General features: G+C 38.3%; 1 long non-coding RNA gene across 1 annotated transcript in view; it reads right to left on the bottom strand.

Moving 5' to 3' along the window:
• The window catches only part of LOC148778557 (uncharacterized), a 108,707-nt gene that overhangs the window by 9,675 nt on the left and 77,128 nt on the right, over positions 1–21,904 (bottom strand). Inside the window, exon 3 of the long non-coding RNA XR_016035551.1 lies at positions 12,693–12,769. This is a non-coding gene — a long non-coding RNA (uncharacterized LOC148778557). The remainder of the gene's footprint in view (positions 1–12,692; positions 12,770–21,904) is intronic.

Below are 21,904 nucleotides of genomic sequence, written 5' to 3'. Positions count from 1 at the left end.
AGGGTGGCGTCATCTGCATATCTGAGGTTATTGATATTTCTCCCAGCAATCTTGATTCCAGCTTGTGCTTCTTCCAGCCCAGCGTTTCTCATGATGTACTCTGCATAGAAGTTAAATAAGCAGGGTGACAATATACAGCCTTGATATACTCCCTTTTCTATCTGGAACCAGTCTGTTGTTCCATGACCAGTTCTAACTGTTGCTTCCTGACCTGCATACAGGTTTCTCAAGAGGCAGGTCAGGTGGTCTGGGATTCCCATCTCTTTCAGAATGTTCCACAGTTTATTGTGATCCACACAGTCAAAGGCTTTGGCATAGTCAATAAAGCAGAAATAGATGTTTTTCTGGAACTCTCTTACTTTTTCCATGATCCAGTGGATGTTGGGAATTTGATCTCTGGTTCCTCTGCCTTTTCTAAAACCAGCTTGAACATCTGGAAGTTCGAGGTTCATGTATTGCTAAAGCCTGGCTTGGAGAATTTTGAGCATGACTTTACTAATGTGTGAGATGAGTGCAATTGTGCGGTAGTTTGAGCATTCTTTGACATTGCCTTTCTTTGGGATTGGAATGAAGACTGACCTTTTCCAGTCCTGTGGCCACTGCTGAGTTTTCCAAATTTGCTAGCATATTGAGTGCAGCACTTTCACAGCATCATCTTTCAGTATTTGAAATAGCTCCACTGTAATTCCATCACCTCCACTAGCTTTGTTCGTAGTGATGCTTTCTAAGGTCCACTTGACTTCACATTCCAGGATGTCTGGCTCTAGGTCAGTGATCACACCATCGTGATTATCTTGGTTGTGAGATCTTTTTATACAGTTCTTCTGTGTATTCTTGCCACCTCTTCTTAATATCTTCTGCTTCTGTTAGGTCTATACCATTTCTGTCCTTTATCGAGCCCATCTTTGCATGAAATGTTCCCTTGGTATCTCTAATTTTCTTGAAGAGATCTCTAGTCTTTCCCATTCTGTTGTTTTCCTCTATTTCTTTGCATTGATTGCTGAGGAAGGCTTTCTTATCTCTCCTTGTTATTCTTTGGAACTCTGCATTCAGATTCTTATATCTTTCCTTTTCTCCTTTGCTTTTCGCTTCTCTTCTTTTCACAGCTATTTGTAAGGCCTCCTCAGACAACCATTTTGCTTTTTTGCATTTCTTTTCCATGGGGCTGGTCTTGATCCCTGTCTCCTGTACAATGTCATGAACCTCCGTCCATAGTTCATCAGCCAGTCTATCAGATCTAGTCCCTTAAATCTATTCTCACTTCCACTGTATAATCATAAGGGATTTGATTTAGGTCATAACTGAATGGTCTAGTAGTTTTCCCTACTTTCTTCAATTTAAGTCTGAATTTGTCAATAAGGAGTTCATGCTCTGAGCCACAGTCAGCTCCCAGTCTTGTTTTTGCTGACTTTATAGAGCTTCTCCATCTTTGGCTGCAAAGAATATAAGCAATCTGATTTCGGTGTTGACCATCTGGTGATGTCCATGTGTAGGGTCTTCTCTTGTGTTGTTGGAAGAGGGTGTTTGCTACCCCATGTCCAAGTAGCAGTGGCTGCGTGGGTGTAGGAGGGCCGAGAGGAGCTACTCCACGTTCAAGGTCAGGAGCAGCGGCTGCACTTTGCTGGAGCAGCCATGAAGAGATACCCCACGTCCAAGGTAAGAGAAACCCAAGTAAGACGGTAGGTGTTGTGAGAGGGCGTCAGAGGGCAGACACACTGAAATCATAATCACAGAAAACTAGCCAATCTGATCACACTGACCACAGCCTTGTCTAACTCAATGAAACTAAGCCATGCCGTGTGGGGCCACCTAAGATGGGTGGGTCATGGTGGAGTGGTCTGACAGATTGCGGTCCACTGGAGAAGGGAATGGCAAACCACTTCAGTATTCTTGCCTTGAGAACCCCATGAATAGTATGAAAAGGCAAAATTATAGGATACTGAAAGAGGAACTCCCCAGGTCGGTAGGTGCCCAATATGCTACAGGAGATCAGTGGAGAAATAACTCCAGAAAGAATGAAGGGATGGAGCAAAAACAAAAACAATACCCAGTTGTGGTTGTGATTGGTGGTAGAAGCAAGGTCCAATGCTGTAAAGAGCAATATTGCATAGGAACCTGGAATGTTAGGTCCATGAATCAAGGCAAATTGGAAGTGGTCAAACAGGAGATGGCAAGAGTGAACGTTGATATTCTAGGAATCAGTGAACTAAAATGGACTGGAATGGGTGAATTTAACTCAGATGACCATTATATCTACTACTGTGGGCAGGAATCCCTTAGAAGAAATAGAGTAGCCATCATGGTCAACAAAAGAGTCCGAAATGCGGTACTTGGATGCAATCTCAAAAATGAAAGAATGATCTCTGTTCGTTTCCAAGGCAAACCATTCAATATTACAGTAATATAAGTCTATGCCCCAACCAGTAACGCTGAAGAAGCTGAAGTTGAATGGTTCTATGAAGACCTACAAGACCTTTTAGAACTAACACCCAAAAAAGATGTCCTTTTCATTATAGGGGACTGGAATGCAAAAGTAGGAAGTCAAGAAACACCTGGGGTAACAGGCAAATTTGGCCTTGGAGCACGGAATGAAGCAGGGCAAAGGCTAATAGAGTTTTGCCAAGAGACCACACTGGTCATAAATATATATATACACATATATTTATACACAATGGAATACCACTCAGTCATTAAAAAAAAGATGCACTCATGCCATTTGTGACAACATGAATGGACCTTGAGAGTATTATGCTAAGTGAAATAAGTCAAAGAGAGACAAATACCAGATGATTTCACTCATATATGGAATATAAAAAATAAACAAACAAAAATAAATGAACAAGTCGAACAAAAATAAATACATAGCTGCAGAGAACAGAGTAGTGGTTACCAGAGGGTAAGAGGTGGGTGAACGGTGAGTTGGATAAAGAGGATCAACTGTATAGTGAGAGATGGAAACCAATCGTTGGTGGTGAGCACGCTGCTGTGTGCACAGAAGTAAAAATATAAGGCAGCATACATGAAACTTATAAACCAATGCTACCTCAATAACATTTTTAAAATAAATAAGCAGTAAGGAAAAAACCCCAAACAAAACAAAACTTCCTGTGGATTGTTATGAAAAGTTTTTAATTTTCAATGATAGAAATGTTTGGGGGGTACATTCTGAGTTTAACCAAATTGGAAGTGCAAATAGAACGCTGGTCTTTCTTTTGTATGCCTAAAACTTACGTAAGAGTTAAAGAGGTCAAAGTCCTGAGCCCTGGTTATACAAAAGACTGATGGCTAGAATGAGGGATGTAATGGTTGGTGACCAAAAATAACTCAGAAGATACTTTGGGCCCTGACTATGAAGCTTTACTCAATACAGAAGAAAGTGGGGGTTTTTTGGTATTAATAAATATATTCGAATAATCTTTTGTAGGTAAACAATAAAATTTGTGTACATACTCTTCATGCTACATATGGTACATTGAGTTATTGTTCCCAATTCCTCCTGTTTTGGGGTTATACAGTATATATATATATATGTCCTTTTCCATTGACTTGGCATCGTCTCCCACTACCTTTTCCATTGACTTGGCATCGTCTCCCACTTCCTTTTCCATTGACTTGGCATCATCTCCCACTAAAGGAGGCAGAGTACTGTCCCCAACCTGCTGATGTTGGGCTTGGCCACATGACTTGCTTTTACTAACAGAACTGGGTGGAGATAAGAGTGTGTCTCTCCAAGCTGAGGTTTTAAGAGGTGCTGCATGTTCCCTTCGCTTGACTACCTATCATTCACTGTGAGAATACAATGGGGGAGCTTATGGACATATATGAAGTAGACCTGAATTCAACCGAGCCAGCAGTTTGAGTCCAGAGCTGAATCCTGAAATTGAGTTTCTAAAAGTGAATCATAATAGCCCACAGACCCATGAGGGAGAAATAAATGCTGATGGTTTTAAATCACTAAATTTTGGAGTGGTTTTTCGTGAAGCATTATTGTAGCAATAGCTGACTAATAGAATAGTATTTCTTTCCTCTCCCTACAAATGTTTCAAAATTGATGATGCATTTTAGAATGCCTAACATTGTAGGATCAAGGAAATTCAGTAATTATACAGTTAATCATTTAATTAGAATTATGAAGTGGTACAAAAGTGATGTGAAGAACACAAAACACAGAGAACTAATCTAATCTTAGAGTCAGGAAGTGTTTCTCTGAGGAAATGACATTAAAGCTGAAACCTAGCTTTTGGCTACACCAAGTTGGGGGACATGGGGATTGGAGTGTTCTAAGTGAAGGTAACAGTCTTTGCAAAGTCCTTGAGGCAAGAAATAGGTCACTGAGTACAGAGAAGTATCTGGAAAGCAGAGAGGAAACAGGAAAGTGCCAAGAGAAAAGAGGTTGGTGAGGTTCAGTTTATCACAGTGTTATGGACTGAATTGTGTCTCCCTCAAAATTCTTATATTGATGTCCTAAAATCCAGTAACTGAGAATGTGACTGATACGGAGCTAAAGAGTTAAAGCGTAATTAAGTTAAAATGAAGTCATTAGGTAGAGTCCCAGGTCAAAATGACTAATGTCCTTAGGAAGAGGAGATTAGGACACAGACATGTATTTTAATGCTTTATTCATCTTTTAGAATGTTTTAAACATTTAAAATTTATGTTTTTACAGTCTCTGTCTTACAGTTCTATTACCTCAAATTCCTTGGAGTTTAATTCTCCTGTATTTACTCTTTCCTGTGTCTCTCAAGGTAGATTGTTACCTTATATGTGTTGTAATTTTGAATGGTGAGCCCATTTTTGATAGGCTTCATCTGGAAGCATCAAGTGTGGCCTGTGATGAGGTTTTATCACACCAAATCTTTACTATTTGCTTCTGCTTGGAATACATTGAATCTCAGTATGGAATGTTCAGGCCATGTGGTTGACATGAAGCTCATATGAGGTGCATGTCTGTGATTACGCTTTCTCTGGAAAGGCTTACTATCTACCCCCCCCCCCCAACACACACACAGAGGCCTCAATAGCTTGCTTCCTTGTGGTCTCTTTTGCTAGTGTGCAGATTATTTCTTCTCTATCATTTTATGGAAGGGGAAGCCCTTAAATGATCCTGGATTTATCCCTACCTCCCTACAGAATTTTCAAGTCCTTGTTTCCTATGCCTTTCTGGGTATGGAAATGAAAGTTGCTATGTTTCTGAGTCATGACCACCACCCTAGTCCACCCTAGCTCCTACACTGCCTTGTTAGTTCTTGTAGTCACCACTTGGATTCTTAGTTCCTTTTTGCTTTTGGCCCTTGGATTCTTCTTATTTTTCTGCTAACTCAACTCTCGATTAAAAAGGATAATGAAAATATTTCATGGAAAAACTTGACTGCTTCTCCTTCTCCTTCCTGAATAATTTATTTCTAAAACCACAACAAACAACAACAAAGCCACTAGTTGAGACAGAGCAAGATAAGAGAATATAAGGATCTAAACAAGATGAAGAGAATAGCCAGTCAAGGGTGGCAGGCAAAATAGCCTGAGGAATCAGCCCAAACAGGGTGAGAAGGTATCCACACAGGGGAGTCAGAGCCCAAGCAGGGAGAAGAGGCATCTGTGTGTGGGAGGCCGTCATAGTAGGGATGGGAGATGGGTTGCATAAAGTGAGGTTTATTACATAAGTCAACATCTGAAGAACTATGGAAGCTTGTATTCTCATTATTAGAGAAGATTACATATATGGAAAAGGGAGAAAATTAGAATCAACATGTGACTGGAAGTGTAAGATGAGCTCATGGTTTTCAGCATATGTATAATTTATAGAGACAGTTTTCAATTTCTATAGATAGAAATAAATGTCAATGTAAATACGTGGTACACGAATAAGTATACATGTTGGAAGCACCAACACTTCAATAACAATGAACATACACAGCACTTGAGTCTTGACTTCCAGATACTATTTTCCAGTAAAAGAAAAAAAAGAATTTTTAGAGAAATGGCTGATTCTGGGACTGAGGAGGAATAAAATTACAAGAAAAATTTGGAACTTCTACCATAAACCAAAGATCTGAAATGTCTACCATAAACCAAAAATATGTTTTAAAAAAATGATAGGGGACATATCAAAAGAGCCTAAAGGTCAGTTTAAATGGGCTCCTACTAGCCACATTGGACATAATTTGAGTATTAATACAGTCCACTGGTTAAGACTTTGTGGGGGTGCAGGTTCAGTCCCTGGTTGGGGAGCTAATATCCCACATGCTTCATGGCCAAATAAACAAAACATAAAACAGAAACAATATTGTAAAAAATTAAATAAAGACTTGTAAAATGGTCCACATCAAAAAATAAAAACTTTTAAAAATACTGATAGTAATGTGATAATAACTTGTAGAATTTACAATATTAAGTAAAATAAAAGACCAAGAGACCATACCAACATAAATGAATGAATAAAAGGATTTAAATTTGATGAAGAACAGGATTCGGTGTGTTTTCAAAATACCTCCCCACAAAAGGGGGAAAGTATGTGGTGGAAGAGCCTGGAGGACAGCACTTTTAGCAAGCGGTGACAGTGAACATCAGCTGTTGAAACCACGCATGGCCTGGTTTGATGCTTTGAGAGGAACACTGCATCACTCCTGTGATACTGTGATCTGAATCAAATCATGAGGAAACTTCAGGCAAACTTAAACTGGGGATGATTCTGCAAAGTAATTGAGCTCCTCTTTAAAATATCAATACTGGACTGAAAGTCAAGAATAAACTGAAGAATATTCCAGACTAGGAGACTAAAGAGACATGATAAGTAATAAGGTGTGTGTTTCTGAAGTGGATCCTTTGGTTACAAAAGTTATTGTAGCATCAGTTGAAACTGGAATGTGGTCTGTGGACCAAAGAGCAGGAGTGTCTCAAAATTCATTCCCTGGTTTTGTTAGTTATGTTGTGGTCAGTAGGAGGACACTCTTATTTGTAGAAAACACACATTGAAGTGTTTGGAGCTAATGCACCATCTGGTCAGCTGTCTAGAAGTATTCAGGAAAAAACAAGCTATTTGCATTGTGCGTGCTAAGTGGGTTCAGTTGTGTCTGACTCTTTGAGACCAGTTGTAACCTGAGGGCTCCTCTGTCCAGGCAAGAATACTAGAGTGGGTTGCCATTCCTTCCTCCAGGGGTCTTTCCAACCCAGAGATTGAACCTGGGTCTCTTATGTCTCCTGCATTTTCAGGTGGGTTCTTTACCACTAGCACCACATGGAAAGTCCATATTTGTACTGTAGGTCTAGCTTTTTCGCTAGAGGGGGAAAAAAAGAATTTTTGATTGTTTCAAAATCTAAAGCATCTAATAGCAAAAAAATACAAAACAAAAAGCCATGTGTAATGTAACTCAGTACTAACTATTCTATTCAACAAGCTAGGGGGGAAAAAAAAACCCAGCCAACTAAATTCGTAAGAAAATAGGGGAGGGGGAAGGTCAAACAACAAAATTAATGAAGTAGGAGACAAAGAAGCAAGAGAGAAAAGAGAGAAAGGTGTCCACTTCGCCACTTAACAGCTGCTATGACTTTTTTCCTTACTTGCTGAGGCAATGGATGCTCTTAAGAGAGGGGAAAAGACAGTTCTCAGATTTTGAATTTCAAAATTCTGGGCATTTGTGTATCAGACATACCCAAAAGATCTGAAAGCATGATATTAATATCTCAAACCAAATATTTGGGACCAAGAGATGAAAAGTCAGTGTTTTTCACTGTATATTAAATGAAGTTTCTATAGTTAAAGAGAAGTAAAGGAGAAAATGGTCAGAAGGGAAGCACAGAGCTTAAAGACTGGTGGTGTCTCTGAGAAGGGTCTTTGCTCTGCTCTTCCTGCACCTGATCTGGAAGAAATGGCCATGATTAGCAGAATCTGGGAAAAGAGAGCTCTCTGGTCTTGTATCTTGGGGGAATTCCAGAAACCTCTAGCCTCACCTATGCCCACCACAATGCGGAAGCAGTTGAAGAGGGCTTGCAGTGTGAGTGTTCAGGTAACCAACCAGAGAGTGCCTCTGTGTTCCTGCCATCCCAATGCATCTCTGAAAGAGCCACATAGTTTCTATAAGCCCAGAAGTCTAAGGACGTTAAACCTAACAGGTTAGGGCTAGGGCTGGCTTAGACAAACTAATAAGATCCAGACAGGATGGTGACTTCTCAGAGATCCACACAGATCAACACTGGAGGACCAGAAGTGGTAACACATCTCTTAGTGAATGTCAGTGTGAAGAGGTGATGGTTCCCATCCTAGCATCCTGTTTGTAAACTATTCTGAACATAATCCCCAAAGTATCCCAGTGGCTTTTTTACAAGTTACTGAATGGATGGATGGAGAGATGGATGGATGGATAATTAAAGGGCAATTCCTAAATTACATCACAGCTGTTAATAGTCTAAAAGCTACTGTGTTATAGAATTTCATACCACTAAAAATGCCACTAAGAGGCCAAATCACCCTCATTTATTTCTGCCCATCCTAGCATTGCTTTTCCAAGATCAGCAGCAACCACAACTAGTAGAAGAATAGGTTCTAATATAATTTTCATCTGCAGCTGCAATAGCCCCAAAGTCAGTACATAAAGTAAGTGACTTTGCAAAACAGTACATTAGGAAAAAACACCATTGGAAGTTTCTGACACTAGAAAGCATTTTTTACAAAAGACATGTCTTCCACGTTTGCTTGTTTATAGAAGAAAAATAAAAGGCATTTGAATTATTTTCTGCCCTGTTTGGAATCTTCTCTTTTTATCTTGGCCTTACCAGGTTTTTATTTGTATACTTAGGGAGATCTTTGTGGAAGGAAATTTGTAATTCTAAAGCAGTCGACAAATGAACACTCACACAGCATAACCAAACCACGATTTTATGCAGATTTTTCTCTTTCTTAGATTCTGAGTTCTTACAGGAAAATGTGGATGCAGTGGTGTGTCACAAGTGCTATTAGAGAAGTCCAAGGGAAAAGAGTACAACATGATGATCAGGCTTGGCAGTCTCCACATACAGTGTGATTATATTGTAATACTGTTTGATGCAATGATATGTTTGATCAGTTTCAAGAGATGAATATCACCTCACTTCAAACAATATGATACAGTCTCATTGTATGGAATTATGGCTGCTGTCAATCAGCATATGGCATAACCCTTAAAGTGCCATCTTCAGGGAATGTCATAAAAATGATTGCAACACTTGCATTAATTAGTAAGTTTTTGCACTAAAACCAAGCAAAACCTGTTAAGACAATGTATCTGCTATATCTCTGTTCATTTTTGTTATTATAGAAACATGTACATAACCCATCCTTGCAAATACTCAGCTGATTAACTCAACTTACTAGAACAGCCATTATAATAAAAATCCTAGTTCTGATTATAAACCTCCTTCCCCATATAAGTCAGTAAACGGTATTTTCTCTATTTTGTTTTATAAACTCCAATATACCCTTACCTTGAACCAACTATCCTATCAAAGTGAGTGGCAGGTGCAAAATAAAGGCAAACATTAAATAATCATGAAGTCTGCAGTCTTGACAAGACAAACTCAAAATTTAAGCTTGACAAATGACAAATAAATGGCATGGGTGCATGTTTAGATAGAATAAATACAGATTAATACAGAGTTTTTTGAATATCATTAATTTCACTTTTCTCAATGTTAATTGTTAGATACAATATTTTGAGAGAATAAGAATTACAATCCTTTTTTATGTTAGTTATGGAATATTTTCCCTCTTGGCTGAGGTTGTGTTTCTCTGTTACCCATTATTTTGCCATTGTCACCCATTTTAGCTATTTTGATTTTCCCCAATAATACATAATATAAGAAGTTAGTGGTCTGACATGGTACATACTGATTTGACCTGAGACTTAACACATTTTCCCAAGGGGGTTAGACACTCCCAGATTCAACTTTGTTTGTTGACAGTGTATGTATCACTTATTGTGAGCCTTTTCCTGAGAAATTCCTTTCCCACCTTCTTTGCTGACACTCTCCTTTCCACTTTTCCCCCGTGTCCTTTATGCCCATTATTAACTGAGCAACCACCCCCTGTGGTAGACAGCCTTCTAAGGTAGCCTCCAATGATCCCTGACTCCCTGTGCTAATTCAGTCATCTCCAAATCTATGTGACCCCAAGGACTGCAGCCTGCCAGGCTCCTCTGCCCATGGAATTCTCCTGGCAAAAATATTGGATTGGGTTGCCATGCCCTCCTCCAGGGGATCTTCCCAACCCAGAAATCGAACCCACATCTCTTACGTCTGTTGCATTGGCAGGCAGGTTCTTTACCACTACAATATCCAGGAAGCCCTCCCTGACTCCCAGTATTCACTAACTTGTACAATTCACCCCTTCCCCTGCCTTGAACCTAGTGACTTGCTTTTAAAGAATAGAATATGAACAAAGTCATTAGGTTATAGAAGACCATGACTTCTGGTTTGCTAGCAGGGTCTCTCTCTTGCTGACTTTGAGGAACCAAGTGTCCACATTGGAGAGCCATATCTGACCAAGAGCAGCCTTTGACCAACGGCTGGCTAGGAGCTGAGACCATTCCAATAGACCATGAAGAACTGAATCCAGGCAACTGCTAAAGTGAGCATTGAGGCAGATCTGTCTTCTCTAACGTGACTGCGGCACCAGTTGACATCTAGATTATAGCCTCCTGAGAGACCCTGAAGCTGGGGACACTGCTAGGCTCTCCTTAGAATCTAAACCCTCAGAAACTGCGAGATAGTAAATGTGTGTGGTTTAAGTCACTGGCACTCCCAGATGGCTCAGATGGTAAACTTGGGTTTGTTGTATAGCAATAGACAACTAATATAACTACTGTCTCTCAGTGAACATGCTTGACAGCTCACTGCAGCTCCTTTTTGTGGTGAGTTGTAGAGTCCAGTGGGACTAGAGATCTTCACACCAATCTTCAAAATATAGATTTCACCCTCACTGGAAAGCTATGAGGAAGAGCTGATCCAGTCCACAAAGAAATTTGTGTAATCTGTAAGACCGTCTCACAAAGACCTTACCATTATTCATGAGCAAGAAGTATTGACCAGTGTTGACTCCTTGGGATAAGGTTGTAAAGCTTTGAGGTATAAAGGTGCTATTTCTTTTTCCAAGGCAAGGTTTGGCATCTACACTTACTGGGACTGTAGAAATATAAGATGGTTTTTATTCATGTCATGAGTGCTATATTCTTAGACACCTCGCTCTTGTTTCACAGACTTTTTCACACTGCCACATCATGTCAGCAGCTTCTTGAGTTCTAGACTTTGTGGTCAAATTGTTACCAATCCCAGTAGAGCCTTCAAAAAACTTAGAGGTAGGTGGTCTTATTACCAGTAACTGATGTGATTTATAAGCTTGTTCCTATGACAGGGTTGTATAATTCGTAAATTATTTTATCATTTACTCAGTTATCCACATTAATAGAGGGGAACTATGATAAAACAATTTAGTCAAAAACCAAACACAGTTTTAGATTTTATTTATGACAAAAATATATATTTGAGCTCTCCCAGGTATGTTTACCCTAATATGAAGATCTTCCTGTTTCTTTGATTCATATTTAGTGCTAGTGCAAAGAGAAGAGAACGCAACTGAGGAGAAGAGGAGAGTTAATTTGGTCTGAACATGTTTCATGGGTGGGCCATGTGTGATTTATCAAGAACTGATTTATTTAAAAGGTCCCTAAGTAGTCTAGGATTTAAAACAACAATGGAAAAACAATAACAACAATAACCAATGAAACTTCTTTCCTTATTAGATTAACAAAGATTTTTTAAATGAATTATATCCAGGCAAGGTTATAGAGAAAATGGCTTACACACAGTTGGTGGGAGTGTAAATTGGCACATCCTTTTTTCTAGAATAATTTAACAACATAGTTTAACATTTTAAGTCCATTTCATGTCTAAGAATTTGTGCCAAGAAAATAAATCTGAATTTGTAAAGATGTTAAAAGATATTTATTGAAGCCCTGTTTATAAGAATAAAAATTGAATGTAACCTAAATATCTGTCAATAGAATTAAATACATGATGAAATATACAAAATAGAGGCTACCATAGCCAGTTAAAGGGAAACACTTGTATCATGGAAAGGAATCAGAAATATAACGTTAAATTTTTAGCTAGTCATTGAACAAAATGTACATACTATGACTCCAATATTTTAAGTCAACCCTGTAAGCGCATGGATTAACAGCTGAGAGATATATACATACACCAAATCATAAAAACTGATTTTCTCTAATAGAGGAATTATCTTGAGATATTTGAATATTTTCCAGTGAGATGTATTATTTGCAGTCAGAAAAGATAGCTATTTTCCCTTTGAAAAGAATTCTAGATATTAATTTTTGCTTTTTCTGTTTTGGACACCGAAAAAAAATCACCACATAATCATCTGTTTCTTCTTGTCCTCCAGGTGCTCATCTAGTTTTAATTAGCTCAGTTAACATTTATTAAGCACCTATCATGTGCTCTGTGATAGTCACTGTGAAGAAGCAATAATAAATAAGAGTCTCTGACTCTGATGAAAAAGACACGTGAAACTTCACATGAAATAAAACAGCAATCCCCAACCTTTTTGGCACAAGGGACAGGTTTCTTGGAAGACAATTTTTCTATGGACGATGGAGGTGGGGATGTTCCAGGAGGCAATGAGAGCAATGGGGAGTGACACTCACCTGCCACTCACCAGTGTGACCAGGTTCCTAACAGGCCATAGACTGGTACTGGTCCACAATTCAGGCTTTCGGGAGCCCTGAAATAAGGTGCATTAATGTTATATTAGAGTAGATGTATTTAAGATATGGGGCTTCTTGGTAGCTAAGCTGATAAAGAATCCACTGGCAATGCAGGAGATCCTGGTTTGACTCCTGGGTTGGGAAAATCCCCTGGAGAAGGGATAGGCTACCCACTCCAGTATTCACCGGCTTCCCCGGTAGCTCAGATGATAAAGAATCTTCCTGCAATGCGGAAGACCTGGGTTCTATCCCTCGGTTGGGAAGACCCCCTGGAGGAGGGCATGGCAACCTACTCCAATTCTTGCCTGAGGACTCCCCATGAACAGAGGAGCCTGGTGGGGTACAGTCCATGGGGTCACAAAAAGTCAGACATGACTGAGTGACTAAGCACAGCATGGCACATTTAAGATTAGGTGGGGTCACAGAGGAGGGAGCCGTCCATTTGAAATTATTGAACAGTTCATGAATTTGTATGTTATCTCTGCAGGTACTTTTTCCACTACAAAAGTGTAAATGTCTTGAGATTGATTCTATAACACATACTTTTAAAATAACTTATTTGGAGTCCAGAATCTTGGTGACAGTATGCCAGGTGCTCATAGAATACATTTAATGTTCAAATTATTTATTTGCTAGAGTAGTGGGTTTTGAATTTTTGGAATTCAAGACTGGAGTTCCAATTTGAGAATAGACAGTAATACATTGGAATGGATTTAAAATTCAAAGCACTCCACAAGTAAGCAATAACTTTAGGCATAGTGAGGTCTTAGGGTATCTTTGAATATCCAAGATATCAAGATACGCTAGTTCACATAGTTCTGCCTGAAAATGGAGCTAGTGTTTGAGCAGAATGTTTATATTCTAATAAAACCTCATAGGTGAACTATATTTGTTTGAACACATATATAATCCATATAGAATGTGTATGTAAATACACTTACATCAGCATACTTGGGAATCAAAGATTTAATAAACATGTCTTCCCTGAGTTTTGTTTTGTTTTGTTTATCACAAAGGGCTAATTGTTCAGTAGAACACCTACCTGAGTGAACATTCTGTTAGGACAGACAGGAATAGGAACTCATTAGCTGAACGCAGGCCAACATATGATCACACACCTGGATGGGTGGGGCTTCTGGCTCAGCTGTTTCGGAGGAGACTGTAGGAATACAGAACTCTCAAAGACTGTTTGCTTTCAATAGAGCTACTCAGTTGAGATCTTTGTTCATATTTTTTAAGAGACTACAGAAAGTTGAGGCCGGCAGGGGGGAAAATCATTGGGATGGTTGATTGAAAGAGTACTTGCCCCCAAAGATTTTTATACTTTTCCCACAGAGATTGACTTAATCTGCCACTTTCCTTTCTGCATTTTCCAGTCATTAATCAGATGACACACAGACAGAAGAACAGCTGAGGAAGAGAAATAAAAGAAGAGAGGAGTGAAGAAGAGAAAAACTGAATACGGTAGAAGGATCAGTTTCTCCATCTATCAGTGTGAGAATCTGGGATGTTCATGGTCCATAGTGATCACACATGAAAAGAGTTCTTTGGGATGAATCCCACTGTGTGTGTTAAAAATAAGACAACGCGCTCCAAATGTGATCACTTATGATAAACACTGTATCACCAAACTGAGACTTAATTACAGTTTCAGCTTTCCTAGAAATGGAATCTTAGACCAGTCCATCAGGAATCTCCATATTAGCTATGAATAACTAATAATCTCCAGATTATTAGTTACATAATCTGCCTGCTAGATCCCTGAGTGCTGTGTGCTAAGTTGCTTCAGTCATGTCTGACTCTACAATCCCAATGGGATTGTAGCCCACCAGGCTCCTCTGTCCATGTGATTCTCCAGGCAAGAATATTGAAGTGGGTCGATATGCCCTCCTCCAGGGGATCTTTCCAACCCAGGGGTTGAACCTGGGTCTCCTGAATTGGCAGGCAGGTTCTTTGCCACTATGGGAAAACCTGCTAGATCCCTGCTATCCCCTAAAGGAAAATAATCTTGCAATAACCAACCCACTTTTTAGCTTAGTATAACACCCTATTCCTGCTCCCTTCTGTCTACAAAAGTCTTTCATTTTGTACAGTTCCTCAGAGGTACTTTCTATTTGCAAAATTGAATGCTACTTAATTCAAATCGGTTTTTGCTCAAGTAGACTCTTAAAATTTTTCATATGCCTCACTTTTTCTTTTAACATAAGCTGCAATTGCATTCCAAAGTCTGTGAGACATTGCTCAATTGAAAACTTTGTAGCCTTGAAATTGGGAGCTATGGGTCCTAGTCTGAGCCTTCTCTAGATAGCTGTGCAGTGGAGAGCATGCCATTTGTCCTATAAGTGTACTTCAGTATCCCTATTTATTAAAAAGAAAAACAATACTTAACCTGTTGACCTCATATCACATGACTAATGGGAAAATGTGAGACATCGAGTACATGAAAATGTCTTGAAAGATTTAAAACAAAGTGCAAAATTCAGACATTAAAATTAAATAAAGGTTTTTTGGGGGGTTGTTGATAGAGTAAAATATTTCCATAAAAATATTAACTGATGACTTCAGTTAATAAAACTGTGTGACTTGCCAAAAAATGAATTGGTGTTAATTATAAAATTACCTTTTAATTAATGCATTCATTAATGATCTACTAATCAATATCAATTGAAGGTTTATTATTTTAAGGAGGATGGGCAATTAGCAGTTTGACACCATGAAAAAGAGATAACCAACTGACGGATGGGTCCCCATCAAGTTTAATTTTAATTTGTTTTAAAAGTATCTTCTTGAGGAATGAGTTTAAATGCACATCACTCTTTCTCCTTTTAGAAAATTAATATATAAGTTGTTTAGAAAGCATATCTGAATGACCAAGAATGAAGTCTGGCATATGTAACAAGAAATGAGCACATCTTCTAAATGGGCTCGATGGTATGGTCTAAGTTCTATTCTCTCACACAGTAATATAACTGGATTGCTCTTTAAATTAAGTGAATTTGTATGTCCGCTTTCCCTTAATGGAATCAGTTTTGATATACTCTTTGTTCATGCTGTTATGGCTTCAGTCTAAGGGTTCTTTGTATTAACTTTTTAAAGTTACATCACAAAGAGGTTTTAAGATTTCCCAGCAGGCTTTTATTTAACCAAAGCTTTTGATCTCAAACCTGCTGGGAACTAGTGAAATCCTTACCAATTCTCCAGGAACTTCTCTCTATTGGAATTTGAAAAGACCCACCTGAAGGATTGAACTCCCGGTATGGTTTCAGCCACCCTTCTGATCAGGCTATTCAAGCAGCCGGCGAGGGTGTCTAGTGCACCCTTTGTGATCAGCTAAGCAGCCTAAGGTGTCCTTTGCATGAGCTGTTCTCCCGAGGAAATAAAAACCAGGAGTACACAGACCTATATACCCTATTTCCTGCTATCTTCAGTTAAAGGTGGATTGCAGGGGGTCTGCTTAACATCCTTTGCTACCTAAATACCTTTTGGACATGGGAACTCAATAAAAGAACTTTCATTGCATCCATTACCCTACTGTGGTGCATAACAAATTAGATTTAAAAGGCTACTTTTTCCCCCTTACAGCTATTTCCAACATTTTCTTTAAAATTTCAATTTAGTGTCTAGTGCCAGAATATTCTATAATATACTCTAAAACTCTTATGATACCAATAACACCAACTGAACATTACTTCCAAAGAAGGCTCATATTCTTACAAATTGTAGTTTTTAGTTAATATAAGGTAAAAAAATAAAATTAAGATAAGGTAGAAAATTAATTATGTTTAAAACATGTTAAGTATGAAACTATATAAAGCAATATTGTTCTTGGGTGACTCTTTTTAAAATATAAACCTGCATTCATTTATTTGTTCCCAAATTCCCATTTTCTGAAAAAAATTTCACTTGAGGTTGAAAAATATCAGTGCCACATTTCTCAAACCTATTTTGAGAAATGGTGAGGTAAAAGTCTCAATGATAATATTTAAATATTATTATTATTATGTTTTAAAGTTCCATGTGCAGAGGTGTTAGGGCATATAAACAACACAGACCATAGAGAGCAAATACAGCTTTGTAAAGAACACAGTATTTGCGGCCCTGTATATGAGAACACATTTGCCTATAGACCACTTCTCCAATATAAATGTTTATCTTTACCTTTCTGTTAATGTGGTGTCAGATCTCTTCATTATTAAAAAATTTTTTTCAGACTCTGTTTTGATACGCAGAGATGGATATTACTGTCATTGCATCAGATGTTATGATCCCTGATAAAGCCTCAAATGAGCTATATGATGAAGAACTAGAAAGAAATGTGTAAGTATTTCCAGAAGCTGTAAAATATTCAGTGCTCACCGCTTGAGGACATAGCCTCTCACACCACAGGTATACCATGTATTACCGGACATTAGAGGCATCTGCTTTCAGTATGGGTTTTTTTTTTTTTTTTCTCCTCTTTGGGCTCTGGTGTAACTGCAGAAAATCTGTAGCTGGAACCATCTCAAATTCTGAATGTGTGGTGGAGTGGTCAGGCTATGTTCAATCTGGATTTCAGAAACATTGCTACCACACCTGTAGAATATGACGTAATTGTTCTGTTTCATAACTTATTAATTTTAGTAAGCATTTGTTACACATCTGATTGGTAGATATTTATGAATAGCTGCCTGATGGAATATTATGTTCTGCAGTTAATAAATAATAACTGATTATAGGAAGACAATATGCTCTGAATTCTTTCTCTGGAGAAAGAGGGGCTCAAAGACTTGCAGAACCGAAAATCATGAGAATTATGCATAAAAAGCTTTCTGACTTTTATGGATAATATAAAACAAGTGTTACTTATGTTGTGTTACAGTAATCCCCTACTTCTTTGTATAAAAAGGTTTATGAATTTTTGATGCATAGATGCAAGTCTTAATAAAATATTTCTCAGGATCCCCAGTTTTTTCTCATTCACTTTTATTCACAGAGTAAATAGTTACTTTTAGGGGATGATTACGCAACAATATCTGTCATTTAAAAATGTATATCGCCTTTGATTAGAAAATTGCGCTTCTAAAATGTATTCTTTAGAAATACAACATTCTACTTAGGAGGATGTTCACTAGTGCATGATGTATGAGAAGAAAAATTGCAATCACTCTATATGTCCATCAAGATGAAATTGATAATAAGATATCAGACATCTATGGTAGCAGTACTGTCGTGGTTGCATGTCTACCAACACCAAGCAGTAATTCCTCATCCTGCGTGACAACCATTTCAAGGAGGTATTGTTAACATCACACCTTATAAGTTTAGAAAGTGGATTACAGAGAAAATAACTTAAAGTCACAGAATTACTAACAGTGAAGCTAGGATTCAGATTCAGTCAAGCCATTTGGTTGTGAAGCCATGAACTTACTCTATTAATATTCATATATATTGTACAGAGCTTCCCAGGTGGCACGAGTGGTAAAGAACCCGCCAGCCGATGCCGGAGACGTAAGAGACATAGCTTCCATCCCTGGGTCAGGAAGAGCTCCTGGAGAAGGGCACAGCAACCCACTCCAGTATTCTTGCTTGGAAAATTTCATGGACAGTCCACGAAGTCACAAAGAGTTGGACATGACTGACTATAACATTCTTATTACCCACTATTATGTGTGTATGCAAAGAATGAGATAGTTTTAGAGATTATGAAATGAAAAAAAAGTCTAAGAAGTATTCAAAATAATTTGGTAAATATTATGTCCGTATACATTAGAATATAGCAAAAAAAAATTGAAGGATTATTCATTAAGCTGTTCATATTAAAATATCTGTGGTTAGACTTTTATTTTCTACTTTGTGTATTTCTTTAATATTTAGATATTTTATAAATATGTATACTAAAAACAATATAGTTCTTTAAAATATCAACATATAAGAAGGAGAATCAATAAAATAAAAATTATTTTATCAAGACATGTGGCATTACTTTCAAGATCTCAAGTGCTGGCATTCAATTTGGCCTTTTTTTTAACAAAGCATAAATAAGTTATACCATATAGAATTTTTATACTTTGAACATTAATTATTTCAGTCTGTTTGGGGGGAGGATGATGTTCGATTATAAAGAAAGCTACAGCATTGAGATCTTTTCCCTTGTATAACCAAGTTTTGCAAGTATCCTGTCTTATAACTATTGAATGAAAGCCCTGTTTTATCAATAAAGTTATACATGTTTTTATTTCACATTCTTTATATTAGAATACAATTATTTAGTCTTTAAAGGAGGATTCTCACAAGCTTTCCAATATACAAAACACTACATACTTTTGCATCTATAAACTGTTTCCATAGGTGATCATTGCATCCAGGTTCCTAAGATCAAGGAAAAAAACTGTGCATTTTATTCTGAAGTTACAAATGGTATTTGATACACCACTGTGCTAAACACAGGATTGAGCTGCCTCTAGCTTTACTTTTTGCATTTCAGCATTGAAAAAAAAAATCAGCCATGGGTAATGCTTTCAAAAATGTTAATCCCAATTTTTGCTTATGGATATCACATGATTTTTAAAGGTAATAAAGAGAATTTTCAGTAATCAAGGGTGAGTCAAGGAAAATGGCTTCTATGGGAGTAAGTCAGCCAAACAAAAACTTGACCCAACACCAAGCTTGTTGTCAGAATCACAGCTGCCACATCAACCAATGAGACCTGACATGGAGGCAGCCAGGAAGTCAGGTGCCGAGGCTGGAAACACTCTGTTCCAGACCCATTGGCAGTTGGCCCTTCAGCTGCTGTACAGCCCCAGTCTGGGCCCAGGGGGGCTGGATCTGGTTTTGGATTACAGCAGGGAAATGAAGTACAACCAGTATCGTCAACAGCGAGGCTGTCAAGTTAGTACTGATAATATATTCATGGGGCGATGTATTGTTTTGCTCTTCGGGTTCTGTGAGGAAGGAGGGCTAGGGAAAATGTACATAGCAGCTCTGAAAGCATAGTCTACTCTCTGCTTGTAGGAACTGGTGATGATGGCTCAGGTTTCCTTTAACCTCTCGATTCCTTCAGGTGGCATGTCTTAGTTACTAAGTAGGATCTTGAAAAATATGGACAGAAATGAATGCCAGGTTTAAAAAGGAGGTGTGGTTAAAGGGACATGATACTCAGATTTTAGAAAGAAAATGGATTTTTGAGTTTGGCATTATTAACAGAGAGCTGTCATGTTCCTTTCCTTCAATAGAGAAAAGAAGTGACCCAAAACAGAAAATAAATGACCCATGCTGTGATTAGCAACTCACTGTGTTTGTTTAGTGTCAGGAATGCTGCTAGGATTTAATAAAACTTTACAATCATAGATCACCTCCGCAAACAAAAGCTAATAAACAAAGAATACATCTTTAAGGTAAGTCATCTTCTAACACCTTTGAAGCTAAGGATTGTCCTGCATGCACATAGCAGGCATTCCGTAGACATTGAAAACTGAACATGACTCACTGAACCTTAAGTCTGCGTCCCTCCCAGGTAGACATCCAGATGTATGCCTTTCAGAATCATATTATTACACTCTTACTTCAGTACTGAGACTTTGTATAAAAGCTTTATGAAAAGTTTTCCTGATGATAAGTGCATTCATCCACGATGGTGAACAGAACAGTCCATGTGATACCCTGACCATGGTATGTTCTCAGTAAACACTTATTAATGTTACCAAAGGTCATAAGGAATTGTGAGACTTCATGGGGAGTTGAAAAGACATTACATACATGTTCTTACCTTTTAATGGGCACCCCAAAAGTTACAGGATAAACAAATGAAACAAAATAAAAACTTACAAACACGTAACTTAAAAACCTATCATAAAAACATCAAAAACAAGAGGCATTTGTAGTGGTCAGAGGTTAACTTTTCAGCATGGTACTGATGGAGGAGATGGATAAATTGATAGCAGCTAACTTTGATGAAACACTTACTATTGGCCAAGCACGATGTTTATTGCTTTAGATATATTGATTGTCTTATTTAATTTTCACTACAACCTTTTAAGTAGATGATATTACTATTTTCATTTAACAGGTACAAAAACTGGGGTTCAAATTGTCAAAATAATTGCCCCAGGTTAGGAGGCAGGCAAGCCAAGCTCTGCAACCAGAAAATCTGGGTCATTGGCCCTATATAAGGATCTAACTATGACCTGAATATTTGTTTATGCTCTACTACTGCCCCATCCCCACCCCCACCAATACCTATATTGAAATGCTGCTGTTAAGTCGCTTTAGTCATGTCCCACTCTTTGCGACCCTATGGCCCATAGTCCGCCAGGCTCCTCTGTCCATGGGATTTTCCAGGTAAGAACACTGGTGTGGGTTGCCATGCCCTCCTCCCGGGGATGTTCCTGACCCAGTGATGGAAACCACATCTCTTATGTCTCCTACATTGACAGGCAGGTTCTTTACCACTAGTGCCACCGGGGAAGTCCATTGAAATCCTAATGCTTTATGTAATGGTATAAGGAGGGAGGGCCTTTGGTCCTAAAAGTAGAGCTCTCATGAATGGAATTAGTCTCAATATAAGAGACCCCAGAGAGCTCCGTATCCCCTTGTACATGTAAGGATGCAGCTGGAAGACGGCTATCTACAAACCAGGAAATAAGCCTTCACCAGAACCTGGCCAGGGTGGCACCCTGATCTTGAACATCTAGCTTCCAGAACTGTGAGAAACAAATTTCTTTTGTTTATAAATTACCCATCTATGGTATTTTGTTATAGCCTCCCAAATAGATTAAGACCATATATGACAATGTGGAAGAATGGTAATCTTACAGTCAGAAGTCTCAGAATTTTGGAAAATTGTTCAAATATAATCACAACTGCACATTTAGGATTCAGTTGAAAACTGAAATATCATGAGTGTACCTCTAGAGATCGAGTTATTTTTTTGTCTCTTTAATGGCCAGTGTTTTTATTATGGAGTTTTGCATCCTCATGACATTCTGTGGCCCTGATGGTACTTCTCTTGCTGCTTCTCACAAGCCAGTCACTCTTCAGCCTCCTTTCTCCCTCAGAGCTATATGCCTCTGAGACTGACCAGCTGGCAGGTGGTCATGCCCCTGGAGAGGAGTGCTATCTTCAGGTCAGCTCAGAGACCTTGGCCCTGACAGGAGCCTTAAGGTAAAGGACTGATC

The sequence above is a fragment of the Moschus berezovskii genome, chromosome 2, assembly GCF_049115385.1.
Source record: "Moschus berezovskii isolate FMDL1 chromosome 2, NW_MosBer_1.0, whole genome shotgun sequence".
In the NCBI taxonomy this organism is placed as follows: domain Eukaryota; kingdom Metazoa; phylum Chordata; class Mammalia; order Artiodactyla; family Moschidae; genus Moschus; species Moschus berezovskii.
Note: the sequence above shows the minus strand (reverse complement) of the source record. Positions and strands in the feature narration are given on the sequence as shown.